A 12,487-nucleotide genomic window follows, 5' to 3' on the forward strand; every position below is an offset into this window, starting at 1 on the left:
GTTCCTGGTTCCTTTCCCCATGGGCCCAGCTATACAGTAGCTTCTGCCCTTGAATCCCTGTGCCATTACTGATCCCTTTTTGCTTCATGTTTATCTTTAAAAGTTGATTCCCATTTTTTTCAACTGGCTTGAGTCAAACTTCTGTTCCTTCACATCAAATAAACATCCTCAAAACAAATGCTTCTGTTAGGTCCATACTGTTTCTGTCCTTTAATGTGCCCATATTTGCATGCAATGTTCCCTTGGCATCCTCATTTTCTAGAAGAGCTCTCTAGTCTTTCCCATCCTATTGTTTTCCTCTATTTCTTTGCACTGATCACTGAGGAAGGGTTTCTTACCTCTCCTTGGTGTTCTTTGGAACTCTGCATTCAAATGGGTGTATCTTTCCTTTTCTCCTTTGCCTTTAGCTTCTCTTCTTTTCTCAACCATTTGTAAGCCCTCGTCAGACAACCATTTTGCCTTTTTGCATTTCTTTTTCTTGGGGATGGTCTTGATCACTGCCTCCTGTACAATGTCACGAACCTCTGTCCATAGTTCTTCAGGTACTCTGCCTATCAAATCTAATCCCTTGAATCTATTTATCACTTCCACTGTATAATTGTAAGGGATTTGATTTAGGTCATATCTGAATGGTCTAGTGATTTTCCCTACTTTCTTCAATTTAAGTCTGAATTTGGCAATAAGAAGTTCATGATCTGAGCCACCGTCAGCTCCCAGTCTTGTTTTCGCTGACTCTATAGAGCTTCTCTATCTTTGGCTGCAAAGAATGTAATCAATCTGACATTCGTATCAACCATCTAGTGATGTCCTTGTGTAGAATTGTCTCTTGTGTTGTTGGAAGAGGATGTTTGCTATGACCAGTGTGTTCTCTTGGCATAACTCAGTTAACTTTTGTCCTGTTTCATTTTGTACTCTAAGACCAAACTTGCCAGTTACTCCAGGTATCTCTTGACTTCCTACTTTTGCATTCCAGTCCCCTATAATGAAAAGGACATCTTTTTTGGGTGTTAATTCTAGAAGATCTTTAGGTCTTCATAGAACCATTCAACTTCAGCTTCTTTAGCATTACTGGTTGGGGCATAGACTTGGATTACTGTGATATTGAATGGTTTGCCTTGGAAACGAACAGAGATCATTCTGTCGTTTTTGAGATTGCATCTGAGTACTGCATTTCAGACTCTTGTTGCATATGATGTCTACTCCATTTCTTCTAAGGGATTCTTGCCTACAATAGTAGATATATAATGGCCATCTAAATTAAATTGGCCCATTCTGGTCCATTTTAGTTGGCTGATTCCTAAAATGTCAACGTTCACTCTTGCTATCTCCTGTTTAACCACTTCCAATTTACCTTAGAATTACCTTATTCATGGACCTAACATTCCAGGTTCCTACGCAATATTGTTGTCTACAACATCTGACTTTACTTTCATCACCAGTCACACCCACAAGTGGGCATTATTTTCCCTTTGGCTCTGTCTCTTCATTCTTTCTGGAATTATTTCTCCACTCTTCTCCAGTAGCATACTGGGCACCTACCAACCTGGGGAATTCATCTTTCACTGTCATTTCTTTTTGTCTTTTCATATTGTTCATGGGGTTGTCAAGGCAAGAATACTGAAGTGGTTTGCCATTCCCTTCTCCAGTGGACCACGTTTTGTCAGAACTGTCCAGAACTCTGAGTGCTACCAATGCAAAGTAATATACCATTTGAATAAAGATGAAAGGCTTGGAGAACGCCTCCCTTTCTTTGCTCTTCAATTTCTACCACAAACAATAAAGAGTTTCTGCTGCTGCTAAGTCACTTCAGTCATGTCTGACTCTTCGTGACTCCATGGACTTTATCCCACCAAGCTCCTCTGTTCATGGGATTCTGCAGGCAAGAATCCTGGAGTGGGTTGCCATGCCCTCCTGCAGGTTATCTTCCCTACCCAGCATTTCTAGTCAGGTTGCAATCCAGGAAAGGAGCCAGAAAAAGAATTCCAAAGGGGAATGGCAAGAAACCAGTTATTGGAGGAAGTTAGAGCAGAGGTGAAATGTAAGACTTAGTGTTCATAGTAGGACAATCCTCAGAGTTGTGGGTGCATCAAGGGCACCAAAGGAGAGAAGCCAATTCCATAGCCTCGAAGTAGGAGATCTTGCTTGAGCTTGAAGATGGAAACCTAATCCAGGGAAATCTGAATTGGGAAAGAATACATAATTGTTCTTTGGAGCTGAGAGGAGGGAGAATGCCCCATTTGCTCCAGGAAAGTGAGGGGCTTCCATGTACTTCTTTGGTGAAGGAAGATCATGTACTCGCAAAGGAAGCAAGAGATATGACAAAAGTGAATACAAGTACCTGTAAGTTTAAAGGAGAAAATAACAATCATCTATGCCTCAACATGTAGAAAGGGTCATCCTAAAGAATTTATTTTCTTTGTTTCTATGCATTTACTGAGTTGAGATAATATATGTTGATTTTTAAGTGTCATTTAATACAGGAATATTCACAAATCACATAATTTAAGAAGAGACATGAGATGATATATAATGTCTGTCCTTGGATGATTTATTGCTTTTCTTCGTTAAAAAAGTTCCAATGAGTTAGGTCATTTAACATGAGGCTTAAAGATGCATTAAAATCATTTCTCAAGTTCTTTAGCAATGAAAAAGTTCATTATGTCATTCTATGCAATGCTGCTTTTGTGAAGAAGGAGAGAAAAGACCTTTTGTTTAGTAATTTTCTTGGCACAGGGTCTTCATTATGTAATAAACTTAGCCATTGTTAGAAAAATCTGGACAAGAACAGCACCAGTTATTGTTATAAGTGATCATCAAATAAAGTAAGAAATTCCATAGAAACCATAGGTTAAAGGATATGGCTCAAGAAATATGCTTCTTGGTATTGAGAGAAGAGTGGGAGCAGTAGAGGAATAGCTAAGCTAACACTTCAGGGTTGTGTCACTTGGGATACTTTTCACTCAAAGTGACCAAAAAATCTGGCTTATTTGTATTAAATAATAAATACATCTAGTATTACATTGCAGGCCCAGGTGTGGTTAACTCAGCTAATCAATGACGTCAGCGAGGACCTAGGTTCTTTTCCTCTTCCATCTTTGCCATCCTCCATATTTTGGCCTGGTCCTCTGGCCAGTTTCTCTCAGTACTATGTTGTGACTGCAGCAGTTCCAGATATGGCACATCCAGACATGGCAATGACCAAGGAAGACGAGCCTGTCTTCTATGAGGTGTCTCTTTTAAAAAGTGTGGAAAGGTTTCTAGAAGTTTCTACCTACAGACTTCCATTATGTCTTATTGACCAGGATTATGTTGTATGTCCATATTTAAATCAATCACAGACTCGAAGTAGCCCAATCACAGTTTATACCCTGTGTCTAGGAGAGGCTACTTTCTTTGAAGATCATGGTTATGTAAAGGAATGGATACAAACAAAATCGGGGTGGTGCTGGAAAGGGAGAAGGAAGGAAGATGTTGGGTAGCAACCAACAATACCTCTCACAAAGGCCAAGTCATCTCAGAACTACACAATGTCCCAGACAACACACGCAATTTTCTGAATTCCCAAAGTGTGGCTCCAAACTGTGAAAGGGAAGCCCTGCTCCTTTGTATATGTGTTGTTAATTTGGATTATTTCATCAGTTGGTCAGTATCTGTCTTCAAATAAAGCCTAAGAAAAGATCACTGGCTGATCTATTTTCTGAATCCTTGACTATCTGACCATGTCTTTGAATAGTATAGGCAACAGTAATCAATAATAACATGGTTAGATACAAATTTCATAGATCACAATTCTTTTCCATCAAAAGTTTGTACATAGAGTTGCACTGTTTTCTGGCAGTTAGCATTGCAAAGAAGTCAGAGATTAGACTAATTTCTGCACCTTTGTAAGTATATTATTATTTTTTTAACCTGAGTGCCTGAAAGATTCTTGTCTTTATTCTATTAATTCACAAATGTGCTCAGGATGCATCTAGATCAATTTTTAAAATTTTACCTAGAACATCATGAGTCTGCATACTCAAATATTTCTCATAACAAGAAAGCAATTTTCAATTATGTCTTTGATTTGTCTCAGTTCCTATTGTTCTTGTTCTTATCATATTTTTTAGGTTGAATCATGTTTCCTGCCCTCCAAGTCTACCATCTTCTTGCCCACCATTTTATTTCCTCATTTTTCTCTACATTATAGAAGAATATCTCAGGTGTGATTTCCAGAATACTAACTTACTTTTCCAGAGGGCTAGTGCTGCTCTTTACTAATTCCAATGTATATACTCATGATATATATATTTTTAACATGAAACAGTATATTTTTGGTATTGTTAATTTTCTTATTTACCCATTCTAGCTCTCATTGCTATTCACCTCACTCCTGTCTTTGCATCCCATCTTTTGTCTCTTTGTGACTATCTGCCCCTCTTTCCTAGAAACCATGTCTTCTTGCATCTTTTGGAGGATATCACAGAGTTTTCTGAAAAATGTTTTCTGGTTCCCCTGCAGGAGGCCATTTTCAGAGGAATGTTCTTCATCTGATCTTCTTCTATGTAATGGTTCTTCATGTTTCCAATGACAGTTTTTGTCTTTTTCTGATTACTCATTTTTGAATGAAAAGAGAAAGAGTTAGTTTCAGATTCACCCACAGACATGATGTTTTGGCTTTATTTGGTTCTATTGATTGGACACTGGTGTCATGATGGAATCTTCTCAGACCTGTGAGTTGATGAGAATTGGGTGTCTGCTCAATTCTAATAATTTAACTAGCATTCCTATAGTCAGATTCTGCTGAGCTGAGTTTCTACCTCCAAGTCTGGGTCTTTGATACCTTCCTCATTGGGTGTTGCTAATGGGACACTTGTTTATATCACCAGGCACAGCATTTTATTTCTCAGGATTATTCCTTTGAGAACTCAGTGAGTCCAACACCCCCAGTCTCATACACTTAGAAACAGTCTCTGAATGAATGCTGAAAGATGGAGGAGACAAAAAATGTTTATATCAGTTCAAAATGTCACACTCATGTGGTAAAGGAATAGCTGCCAGGTTTCTTGTGATGTGGACCCCAGGTCTCTAAATAGGGTGATGGAACAGCCAAGAGGAAAAAAACCTCATCCTGCCGTCTTTTAAATGGTCAGAGGTCCTCTGTTTCTTGAGCAAAAAGGTCAGACTGATAGCCAGTTATTTCCCTTGATCATTTAAAATTAAGTGCAAATTCCTTCTAGACTTTGGTAACCGGTTTTCTGTTGGTCTTACCCTTTGGTGGTAAATGGGATTTTTATCTTTCTGTGGCTTCGCAAGTACTTTAGAAGAAACTGAGGCAAGTTTCTACCAGGGCAGTTAGTCTGGAGCTGTTTAACATCAGAAGTAAAAGCCAACAGTTTTAGTTGACCCAAACTGGATATGAGCCAACAGTGTGCTTGCTGCTAAAAAAAAAAAAGGCTACATTAATGTGCAGATCAATGTTGGCAGTACTCTTATTACACTCTGCCTTGTATGAGCTGCATCTGGGAGCATTGGGTTCACTTATGGCCTCTAATGTTGATAAAATCTCAAAAGATTCTTTTGTTACTGAATCTAATCACGTACTTCTTGCCGCATGACAGGCAATAAATCGAGAGATGAGTTTGGGACAAGGAATAGTGACTTTATTTGGAAAGCAAGCAAACTGAGAAGATGGTAGACTCACACCCCAAAGAAGCATCTTGCCTCAGTTAGAATTCAGGCTTCTTTTATACTAAAAGGGGAGGGAGCAAAGTCAAACATTTCCTGGTTCTGATCAGCCTCCAGAGTCATTCATAGGCTGGGTTGGTCAGGATGTTTCCTGTGAGCTAAACAAAGGTATTTTAGCTTAATGCTTGTTACCTGGCAGGCAGAGTTCTCAGAGATGGGCCATTATGTATAATGTAAACTTATAGGTAACATCTCTTTAGTGATTAATTTGTAATAGAATACAAAAGGTTCTTCCCAATTACACCTTGATGAATAAGAGTAAGTTCAAAAGTAAATGAATAGGATGCTAAAAGTCTATGTATCATGTTGAGGGAGTGTCTGTGCTTAGTCGCTCCGTTAACTTTGAAAAAGAGGTGATATGGATGGGGAGTGGGGAAGACCTGATAACTGCAATAAGATATTTCAACAGTGGTCATGTGGAATATAAATATTATCAAGGGATTATATTTATTCTGGTTTGCTCCAAAAATGCAGAACAAGGGTCAGCTGGAAGAAGTTACAAAATGGTGGATTTGGCTCAACATAAGGTTGATTGGCAGTGAAGTGGACACCGCATAAGTTAAGCTGTGAACCACCTGGCGACTTCACAGGCAGTTTCACAGCCAAGATCCTGGCTGATCACCCAATAGAGGAGGCTGTGGGAGAAACTCTGATATTGGGTGGGATATTGGGTAGTTGGGTGAACCTGTGGTCCATATTTTAATGATCTTGGTTTTGGAGTTTGGCCCTTGAGGTTTCTGTTCTTTTGGTTGGTTGAGTGACTCTGTTTCTCCCACAAGGAAAATGTTGAACTGTGAGAACTCAGCTGCTCCAAATATTGGGCTCCATCCAGACAAGTCAAGGACCCAGGAAAGGCAAGGTCCACTTCCTCCTGTGCTCTACAGCTCCAATGCATACAGTAGCAGAGGCCACTTTAGAAGCAGCCTGGGACCAAGCTTCTGTCAGGAAAAGTGGGGAGTGGAAGCAAACAGGTTGTTCCTCTGTCATCTCATGCGGTCCTCACCACTGCCCTGGGAGGTCGCCTCCTGGACAAAAGACTGGAGACCAAGGAGTCTAGACAACTCACCAAGAACAAGAAGACTTTCATTCATGGAGCCAATGGAGGCCTCAGAGTTTTGACATAAGAGGGGCTCAGGGGTAACAACCATGTTGAATGAACACCTGGAGACTTACCCTAAAGCTGCGTTTGCCTCTTTTGCATTTTCTAATGATGCATTTAGTCACATTTTATAGGGTGAATACACGTGTCACTATTTTCCTTTTGTCTCTGGGGTGGCTTGTGTGGGGGCAGATGGCAATGAGGATAGAGCTCCTGCGTCCCACCCTTGGGCACTCCTTGGCATCATGTGGAGTGAATCAAGACCGGAACCCTGGTCTGATTCCAAAGCTCAGGCTGACCTCATGGTGAGCAGAAAACCTCTTTAAATGTTCCTGGGGATTTGTTTTGTTTTCTCTTTGTATTTCATTTAAACTAATATAACTAAATAAGGCAGGAGAAAGCAGACCGCACAGTTTGGCCTGTTTTCCTGAGGACTCCCCAAATACAGAAAGCCAGCTGGAGGCTGGCCTGTCTTCACTCCTGCTTGGCGCTGGCCCCTGCCCCCACTGGCCCCTGCCTCTGACCTGCAGGTGCTGCGCCATGCCCCCGTTGCAACACAGGCAGGAGGACACCCACCTGCTGCTTCCCAGGCGGGACCCTGCAGTCAGTCTGGGTCAAGGCTGGAATTCTCTCCTTCCTTTCCTCTTACAAACAAAAATTCCTCCTGTTTGTCCTGTTGGACTTGCAGTCCCAGATGCGTCCCAGGAGTTGGTTCCTGTAAAGCAGCCCAGTCGAGGGGCTCTTCTACTGCATTACATAATGGCAGGGTTCACGTCACTTTTCCATTGGCTTTGGACTGTGCTGCGTAGTCCTTGGGGGATGTTCTGAAGTTCATGCTCCTTCAGAGCCAGGAGAGAGAAGCCCAACAGCAAAACAAGTGGAAAGAAAGAGAATACTGGCCACGTGATCTTGGGTCTTCTCTGAAATGCCTGCCTGTGTCTGTAATTTGTTTCTGGAAGGTAGTGAACAGTCTTCTTAAGGCTAGGTCTGATGTTTTTTGCCCTCCTTACCAATCCTCCTCTCCTGTCATTTGACATTTAACACCCCTGACACTTTTCTGCTCGAGGTTGCTCCTCCCTTGGTTTCTCTAACACTGTGCTTTGGGAGTTTGCCTTCTATTTCTCTAATTACTTGTCTTCTTTCCTTAGCTGAATATTCTACTTCTCTATCCCCTATGCCCTGACATTCCCTAAGAGCCCTTGTTGTTGGTCAACCTTCAATAACAAAATAGTTCCAAAAACTACAATGGCCCAGTCACAAAAGAAGTCTATCGCTTACTCACATTTTAGTCCACAGTGGCTTTTCCTAGTGGCAGGTGAATTTCCCCAACCCAGGGACCCAGGATCCTTCCATTTGATGACCTCACCATCGCCCTCAATGTTATCTGCATCCCACCAGCCAAAGGGGAAAAAGAGAATTGAGAATGCGTATCTGTTTTAAGACTTTGGCCTGAAAGTGACTTCTGCTCATTCTCTGTAGGAGAAACTAATCATATGGCCAGTTCTAGATGCAAGGGGAGTTGGAAAATATAGTTCATGGCTGGGAAGCCCCTTCCCCAGCAACAACTCCATGCAATGAAGGAGAAATGGATTGGGGAGGAATATTGCCATCTCTGCCAAAAGACTTCTGTTTTCTCACAAGACTCTCACCCTTGATGAACTCATCCATTTTCAGGGTTTCCATCTTTATCTCAGCATTACTGACTTCTAAATCTTTGTTTCCAGTATCAATCACACCTAGATGTCTAGTCTTGTGTCTCCAACTTCTTCCTAAACTTCAGCCTCCCTTACCTAAACTTAACATCTTTCCCCTTCCAGAGCTGGCTCTTATTCTTGTCCTCCTTAGTTCTGTCCTTGGATCACCACTCTTCTGGCATCACCTATAATTCTTGCCTTTTCTCCAGACCCCATATCCAGAGACCTCTGAAGTGTCACTGATTTGTCCTTTTTCCTAGCTTCAGTCTCTCCCTTTTCTCTGATCTATTTAGAATGCTAAATAGGCTAATCTTTCTAAAACACTTTTATTATATCACTGCCAAGAAATTCTCCTTAAGAACCTATGATTCCTTGCTGCCACTTTAGAAATGTGGAAGAGTTTTAAATAGTAACAGACTATAAATAAGACAGCTTGTTAGGCAAAACAGTTATTTCTTAATCTGAAGGGCAAGTTGAGTTCAATGTGATGAGGTATAACAAGTAACAGACAAAGAAGCAAGAAATCATGATTCTAGCTCACCCTCCATCTCTAACCAAATCTCTGAGCTTCAGTTATTTGTTTTATAAAATTAAGAAAGTATTATAGCATCTCCCAATTTGTCCCTTTCTCCTTCTCCCCATCCCCCATCCACATGTCCATTCTTTTACATCTGCATTTCTATTCCTGTCTAGGAAGATTAGAATTGACATATATACACTACCATGTGTAAAACAGATAGCTAGTGAGAACCTTATAAAGCACAGGAAGCTCAGCTCTGTGAAGCTCAGCTCTCATCTCACCTAGAGGGGTGGGATGGGGGTGGATGGGAGGGAAGTCCAAGAGAGTGGGGATATATGAATACATATAGCTGATTCACTTTGTTATACAGCAGAAACTAACACAACATTGTAAAGCAATTATCCTCCAATAAAAAAAAAAGGAATCATCTTTCTTGTCTAAAATCTGTGGGCTAGGATAGATGATCTCTTTTTGTTCCTTCCAGCATTAGGATTTCACTAGGACTGATGTTTTTAAAAATGCAAATTTTCCTACTTATTTTTTAAGATCCTCCAAAATTTGACCCCACTTTCTCTCTCCAACCCACATTGCCTCGATGCTTCCTCTACTCTATCAGGTTGTTTTCTCTCACTGTCCCAGGTATGCTGAGTGGAGCTGGACCCAGTGTGTGTGCCATGCTGCTCTACCCAGAGTCTCCTTCCCTTCCCCTCTGCCCGTCCAAGTCCCACCCATTCTCCAGGTTCCATCAGGAGCCAACTGGGCTACCAACTGGAGGAATAGAAGCATTTAGAAGGACATGGTCACCCACCTGGCTCTGCCACTTAAGAGTTTAGTGATCTCAGTAACACATGTAAAGTTTGCTTTGTACAATGCCATCACTACATACTTTATTCCTATTAATATAATTGCTTCATGAGTTAGTTTAGTTTCCCTGGCTAACTATCTGGCTGGTTGGATTAACTGATGATTAATAGATTGATTCAATCAGCAAGATTTGCATAAAGTTGAACAATATTAAGTTGCTGATATTGGACTCCTTTTGACCTACAAAAAAACAGCAATTTTCCATGTAAACCGAATCAAGTACTCTAAAAATATTTGTTATTCTTTCCACTCAACTTAGTCAAATCCTCCAAGGCAGACAAGCCAACATATGAAAGTAAGAGTTGAAACCACTGTGGACTTAATTGGCATGTTTTCCTTCAGTGGCCATTGTGTGTGCTGTGATTTAGGGGAAAGAGATACCCGCAGCTAGGGAAGATTGAAGTCAAGAGGAGAAGGAGGAGGCAGAGGATAAGACGGTTAGATAGCATTACTGACTTAATGGACATGAAGTTGAGCAAACTCCAGGAGACAGTGGAGGACAGAGGAGCCTGGCGTGCTGCCATCCATGGGGTCGCAAAGAGTAAGACATGACTTAGCAACTGAACAACAACAAAAAGCTACCCCCAGAGGGATGGCACATTGTAAGCAGTGGCTGCCCACCTTGGAAGGTTGGTCCTGAGGGCACATAGCAGCAGGTGACTCCAAACTGTGTGAAGGATTAGAGTTCACACTGTAGCTCTGTCTGAGGTGGGCCCCTGGCTTATCTGGACCAGACTGAAGGCTCATGGTATTTGGAAGGACAGATTTTAGACCCAGGTTTTGGTAACTGAGCATCCCTACCTTAACTTTCCATAAGGAAACCAGAGTCCCTGGAGCCAAAACCTTAGAAATCCAGGTCCTTCCTTTGTTTCCTTTCTGTCTCTAGAATTCAGTCTTTGTCAGAACTATAACATGACCACTGTACTGTGTGTGAAGGGTTTTGGAGGCAAAGATAGCATGAGTTTTGGAGTCAGGCAGACTTGGCTTAAAGTCCATTCTCTGCCACTTATTAGATAAATAAATCCGGACAAATTATTTGATTTGTTTTCTCTTTTTTCGGCTGTACCACACGGCTCTATGGATCTCAGTCCCCTGACTGGGGATTGAACTTGGGCTCTTGGCAATGAAAGCCCAGAATTCCAATCACTGGACTGCCAGGGAATTCCCTACTTGATTTCTTGACTCCTCAATTTTGTCATCTGAAAGAGGGGGATAAATATGGGCTAAAACAACAACCAAGGTGCTCATGAAGATTAAATGAGCTAATATATGCAAAATGGCTAGCTATTATCTGAGGCATAGTAAGCCTTATAAACAATAACTATTATTATTATTACTCTGAGGGTGAGTACACTAGGCCTTACTCTTTGTATATAAGTTTTTCAAATAATGGATGCTTTCCTTGAAGATCCTGGTGATGTCACTCCAGGCCAGGTTGCTCAAAAGGGGACACACCCCAGGTGGTTGTACATGTCAGAGATGAGCCCTGCTTGTGAGCGTTTGAGCCAGGTCAACAATGTTGTTTAACAATTGTTCAGTTAAACAATTAGCCCCCTTCTTACTCAACCATGTCTTTCATTTCCATCATCAGACAGGCTTAAGATCCATGAAAAGTCATCCTGGCTGTCTCTCTGGTCTGCTTCACTGACCATAGACCTCAAGGCTGGGATATCATACTTGCTACTGACCAGCCCCATCGAGACGAAAGAACTCCAACTTGGCCCCTTCTGTGTACACTGTGGAACAGCTATTCAGGCTCCAGTGGGAGTCTGATGTCTGGCTTTCCCTCTGTTTCCTCATCTTCATTTCTGCATGGTGGGAGGACAGGGATTGGGGTTGCAGAGGGGATGCATGGACAGGATGGCAGGAAGGATGCTTGGCACAGGCTGTCCTCACTTATCTCCAGAGGAAAGAGTTTTGTTGGCCCCATTGCCCTCTTCCCTCCTGGCCCCCATCCATCAGGAAGGATGTCTTTCTGGGCAGCTTTGCCTGATGAGCTCCTGGGCTGCTGTGTCTACGAGCCCCTCTAGGCAGCCCTCAGGGAATGGTGGCCCCACATATGTGGTCACTAACAACAGCACACTGAGGAGAAGTGAGGGGACTCTGGACCAAGTCCATCTGCTTTGTCTCTCAAGATCCAAAAACAGACAATCCAACAATCTGGCAATAACACGGTGCTTGGAAGAGACTGTGAGTCCCGAGCGGAGGTTGCCTTGGGATGTGCCATGACCACGAGGTAGGGGACCACTCCTGCTTACTTGCAGAGCCCCTGGGAGTCAGAGGACAGTGACCTCTGAGGCTCTGGAATCCCACAACACGTGCAGCCACTTCCCACCATATACCCTCACCATACAGGACAGGCATGCAAAACCGCTTTCCCTATTCCATTTAAATTCAGAGCCTGAGAAGGGGTTGCTATGGGGTCAGGATTTTAGATTTTTTGCCTTTTTATCTTTTTTTTCAGGAGGATTTTGTTTGCTGGCAAAGATCTTTAGGCCAGAGAGTTCAAAGCCAGGATCCACGTTTGCAGGTAACAATGGAAATGACAAGGCCTAAAAATGCCAAAATTTAGAAGTGGAGCAA

Source organism: Giraffa tippelskirchi, chromosome 5 (assembly GCF_054371585.1).
Source record: "Giraffa tippelskirchi isolate mGirTip1 chromosome 5, T2T-mGirTip1v1.2.pri, whole genome shotgun sequence".
In the NCBI taxonomy this organism is placed as follows: domain Eukaryota; kingdom Metazoa; phylum Chordata; class Mammalia; order Artiodactyla; family Giraffidae; genus Giraffa; species Giraffa tippelskirchi.